Raw genomic sequence first — 6,157 nt, 5'->3', positions numbered from 1 at the left:
GCTGGAGGAGGGGAGGCTTCCTTTTAGTTTCATCCCAGCTACATCTTGCTCTACCCACCACCTCACAGCAACTTATCGGTATCGTTTAAAAAAAAAACAACCCCTTTTTACCATTTATTGAACTATAGGAAAGAGGATTAGAGTTGACTACATAAAACCGGGGACTGGAGAGCTGCAGAAAATAGACAGTCATTAACTTACTGGATTTCGACAAAAACGTACATGTGTTATGTATGATGATACCACTGTGGATCTAAATTGTCGGACTGCGTCAAGGATTTTTATTGTAACTTTCTGGTTGATGCCGTGTGGATTCCGGCAGAGTGACTTGTTAAACTTTGATGATGTGTATGTGATGGAGTGTTGATTCTATTGACGGATGGATTACTGTTAATATTTAGCCCTCTTTTAAACTCGTGTTTGTTCTTAATAATTATTGGTGCCCCTAAGGAGGGACGCCCACCCTCAAGCGATCTGGTTATATTTGTTTGTGGAAAGAATGCGCATGTCTGCGGACGGTCCGTGACAAACTCATACCCTGATTATGAACAAAAAGTGCAGAAGCTAGATTGTCTTAATCATGCTCATAAGAGACCAGGGACTTAAATGATTGAGTTAGACACTGCTGTGCAGTCAACTGCAAGGACTGAATGTTTCAAAACATGAGAAGCCTGCTTTCACAAACTCTACTTTTGGAAGTTTCCCTGGGAGTGCTCTAAATCTGAGCCAGTCTGATGCTGAACTCGAGATGCATATATTAATTTTTAAAAAAAAAGAAAAGGAAAAAAAATCAACTTTGCACATTTTTAACTATGTCTCATTTGTGCGATGTCAAGGTACTCAAGAAACATTAACATAAAAAAGCTTATTTTAACTGTTCTGTTTGGCAACAGTTGTGTGGAGCCAGAACAGCAGCTGAAGCCGGTGTAGATAATTACAGGTACACCTATCTCTTCGTCTGCAAAGTGTGCACAGTCAGTCACGCTTACCTTCACGTCAGCGGGTGTGTACAGCCAGTTACACCCATCTTCACATCATCAGGCACGGACACATGTACAGACACTGTCGTATGTACCAATTAGTTAACCTCTAAAGTTTAGTCTGCTCTCAAAATTTGTGTGTCAACCTATTTTGCTTTGTTAATTTTTCTTGTAATTATAATTTGTTTGTTGTGTGCAACTGTCTTGTCAGTTGTGTTTGCGCACGCGGGTGAGTGGTCTGTACGCGTGCGGACGTGTGGAACGGTCGGATGAGAGGTGAGGGGTGGAAGCGGGCGGAGCGAGCCAGCAGAGTGACCCCTTTTCCCTAATGGGCGTGAGGCCATCCCTCTACAGCCGCCTTCTTCATCACAAGCAAACTTTTGAGACGAAGCACACAGCATGGAGGCTGCTGTAATTCTCAAAGGAACCACAAAACCAATTGTTCAATTTCTGCACATGTTTGAATACATTTATGTTTATAAACCATATAACATTTATGTAAAAAGCCAAAGTTCTCAATGACCAGACCAACCACTAATGTTAAAATTGCCAGAAATTTGCAAGAAGCTTGAACAACAACACACACTTGGATTGTAGGGCAGGGTGCGTTATATTAACAGCAGTGGCTGTGGAGCATGTCAGCCATCAATACTTACTCAATATGACCGTGTCATTGGTCAAAGCTGATCCAACTAAGAACTGCCAAATAATGAACAGCCAGTTTCACTATCAAGCTGTTTATTTCCAAATTCATTATCGCTGTGAATCGCAAAAATCAAATTGAGCGGTGTTTGTATGTTAAAAAATTGCCCAGAAATTTGCAAAGAAGCTTCGACACCAACACACACTGCAGTCTCAGTCTGGTCAGCAGCGAATTTCAATCGAATTCAGAGCAAGTTCTTGGAGCCTATGGGAGAATGGACTAGTATGTTGACAAATAGTCTAGATGCTACAGTCTTCACTATCAATGGTGATGAGCTGTTTATTTCCGGATTCAGTCTTCCATATCGCTGTGACCAATCGCAGTGGTCACCAGTAAATCAATTGGAGCGGTGTTTGTATGTTAAAAAATTGCCCAGAAAATTGCAAAGAAGCTTCGAACAACCAACACACAGCTGCAGTCTGTCATTGGATTACTAAAAAATGTATTTCCAAATACTTCAGCAGCCGAATTTAGAGACCCAGAGTCAGCTCTGTACACACGTATAGCACCAGAACTGAATTCAGAGCAAGTGAGGGCAGCCAACTGTGCCGCAGACTACAATCGTGGGCAAGAAAAAGAAGAGCGAATCATTTATGATATTTGCCTATTACAGCAGTGGCTGATGGAGCAAAATGAGTCGTTATGTCAGCCATCATACTTAGTCAGTCAATATGACCGTGCCTTAAACCATATTAAGTCCATAGGTAAGCTTAAAGTGGAATGCCAACTAAGGGATCTTCATGCCAAATTTAATGAACAGCCAGTCTTCACTATCAATGGTGATGAGCTGTTTATTTCCGGATTTAGTCTTCATATCGCTGTGACCAATCCGCAGTGGTCACCAGTAAATCAATTGGAGGCGGTGTTTGTATGTTAAAAAATTGCCCAGAAATTTGCAAAGAAGCTTCGGACAACCAACACACAGCTGCAGTCTGTCATTGGATTACTAAAAAATGTATTTCAAATACTTCAGCAGCCGAATTTAGAGACCAGAGTCAGCTCTGTACACACGTATAGCACCAGAACTGAATTCAGAGCAAGTGAGGGCAGCCAACTGTGCGCAGACTACAATCGTGGGCAAGAAAAAGAAGAACGAATCATTTATGATATTTGCCTATTACAGCAGTGGCTGATGGAGCAAAATCGTCATTATGTCAGCCATCAGACTTAGTCAGTCAATATGACAACCGGTGCTTACCATATTTAAGTCCATAGGTAAGCTTAAAGTGGAATGCCAACTAAGGGATCTTCATGCCAAATTTAATGAACAGCCAGTCTTCACTATCAATGGTGATGAGCTGTTTATTTCGGATTCAGTCTTCCATATCGCTGTGACCAATCCGCAGTGGTCACAGTAAATCAATTGGAGGCGGTGTTTGTATGTTAATGAAGATACTGCAAATTGTAGTAGTGCCTGAATCAATCTGCACCACGGATATCTAAATTGTTGTCAGTCTCCCTTTGCCCTTTCTACCTACCTATGGAATTTCCAGGACTGTTCTTCAGAGTAGTGTATATTCACCCTAGAGCAAATGCTATGTCTGCCTGGATGATCATTGCTGATGTGACACAGATTCAATTCCTTGTCACCAGATGCACCAACATTTTTTCTGGGCGACTTTAACAACTTTGATCTGACGAAGACTCTCAAAAAGTATAATCAGTATGTGACCTGCACAACAACCCAGAATAATACCAAACTGGATTTAGGTTATGGCACAATCCCTGCAGCATACAAAGCCAAGCCTACACCATCTTTCAGGGTTTCTTACAAACATAGTGTGTTTTTGGCCCCAGTGCATAAGCCTGTGTGTCAACATATGAAGCCTGTTAAGTCAGAAAAGCATTGGACGGACGATAGTACTGAATGTGATGAGAACTTTGAGTTAAATGAAGACAAAACAAAAGAATTGAATATAGATTTTAAAAGAATCAAAGATTTTGTTGCTCCCAGTGTGATACATAGCAAACCTGTTGAAACCGTTACCTCTTCCAGGTACCTGTGTAAAATCTATTTTCTACTTTCAGTGTGTTTACTTACTTTGTTAGGGTAAAGTTTTGATTATATTTGATTTTGATGATAGGGACAATACGTGGCGAACTGGGCAAGCTGGCAGCACATCAGCCCGACAGACGTGACAAACGTCTGGCTGCCCCATTCAGCACCGGTGTCCAGTTGGAGCTAGCGAAAACATCTTACGTGAGTGGCTGAGATTCAACTATGGCCAGGGGAGGTAACTGGATAACAGTCCTACCCTTATGGTCAGCTAAAATCCGGGTATTGCGCTAAGCGATCAACACCCCCTTTAGTAATGGTTTTAGACCATGCTTTACATATTCAAAGAAGAAAGAGGACCAGAGGTACATCCACCGGAAGGAACAAACAAGATAGTCGGGCACAAAGAAAGAAACTTCACTTTTCCAGGCGGCTGGCGAGTGAGTGGCCGACAGAAGGTCCGCCTTATAGAAGATGTTAAAGGGTCGAGGGTCTTCAGATATTATTGTATATAAAGCAGAGAATGCTGAACATTGGAAGTAACAGTGAATTGTGAACTTTGGTGAACTTGTGAACGTTGGAATTAACAGTACGTTGTTATCTTAAGTGAACTGCTGAACATTGGAATTTGTGAGCTCTAACTTGGGAACTTATGGACTGTGGAATTATCACCAGGAGAACAGCAACACGAAGAAACACCCGTGAGATAAGCTTCATGATCTATGTAGTAGCCCACTGTATGACATATATATATTCATATATCGTTTAATTACATTCTTTTAATTGTTATTAAGATCTTTATTGAATGTGTTGTAATTAGGTGTGTGGGCGAATGCTACATGAATGCATAAGTTATCCATTGCGCGCAGGACCCACAACTCGTCCATTACAACCAGGGAACTGATTTGATTACCAGCTTAAATGGAATCTAAACACTGAATACATTGTTAAACGTGGTTTGAATAGCATTGTCCACACCTGTTCTAAGATAATTGGTATCAAACAGAGGGACTTGACATCCTTCTGTGATCAACAACTAGTAAGGAAAGCTCCCAGCATTCTGGCAATACCTGAACATGTGCTAACGGGGGTGTTTGTGTTATTAAGTTCAGGTAAGCGCTTTGCCATGCCTGTATGCAAGAGCAATAGGCATCTGAAATCTTTTGTGTCATCAGCAGTCCAGCTGCTCAACCACAGATGAACTGTCAGCGGTGTGTGCGAGATGTTGTAGGTGTGCATAGGAATGTCTTGCCCATAGCTCTCATTAATGTTAATTTCTCTATTACACTCTATCATACTTGTAATAATTTTTTATATAATAAAACAGAGCACACCTCCCATTCAAATTGCCCATTGGGACAAATAAAGTTGGTCATTGTATTGCATTACTGTAAACGAATTACACATGCTATTTAGCCCACCATGAACTTTTTTTTTTGGCAATACTGGTTAAAACGTATATAAAATTATGCTACAGACTTCAGAACAACCACTCTACAAAAATGTTTCTTTCACCTTGGCCTTCTGTAACAGAAGTCCTTTGTTGAACATCTTAAACAAATACATTGTCAGTAAGTACCTGTAAACACCATTATCTTCATTGTGAGCAATTATCTTCACCTTGATGCTTGGCACGAAGCAGACTGTTATAATATGGCATCCTTTTCTGGTTTGATACAGTGACATCATTTGGCAACATCTGTAAGAGAACAAGCTATAACCACCATATACCAAATGAATGTAAGATAAACTAGTGATCCCTCACTTGTTGCAGGGGTTATGTTCCAGAGTCCCCCCCCCCCCCACGAGCAGAGGTGCTATATCTATAAATATTTCAGAGGTTTATAATCCTTCCCACTCTTTTATTATTAATCTCACATTGGAAAACAAGCGGTAGTGGCTACAGTCCTGCAATTCCACTATGTACAATACAATATTTATCTGCTGATGAAATACCTGTGCCAGATGTATTTTATTTTGACACCAGTCCTGATATTAACAATTTGCTAATAAAATGTATTTTTGCATACATACTGTGCACTCTGTATTGGTCTGCTGCATTATAGAGATTCTTGTAATTCATAGTGGGATGAAAGGTGGGCACCATAACCCACCTCTTCTTATGTAAACCTCAAAGCAGCGATTCTGAGTGTGCTTCATCTGTGCATAATGAACAATGCAGATAACCTGTTGAAATAAACAACAATTCATAACTTATATATTTTCCCCCCATCTATCATAGCCTCCAAGTATTTTTCTTTTAAAGGCATTGCGTGACTTCTGAAAGTGACTTGAATACAGCTTATAAAAGTAAATTGTGCAAATGTTTAGTGAATATCTTAAAAATTCTAAAACAAAATGTTTCAATATGGTCAAGTTATTGGTGATGTGACGCTAAACATTAAAAGTATGACTTTTTCTTCTATTAACCACACAAAGAGAATTTGGGGGGGGGGGTAGCAAGACTTCTGGTGTTGC

The sequence above is a fragment of the Pomacea canaliculata genome, linkage group LG7 (genome assembly GCF_003073045.1).
Source record: "Pomacea canaliculata isolate SZHN2017 linkage group LG7, ASM307304v1, whole genome shotgun sequence".
Lineage (NCBI taxonomy): Eukaryota > Metazoa > Mollusca > Gastropoda > Architaenioglossa > Ampullariidae > Pomacea > Pomacea canaliculata.
This window is presented reverse-complemented; position numbering follows the sequence as displayed.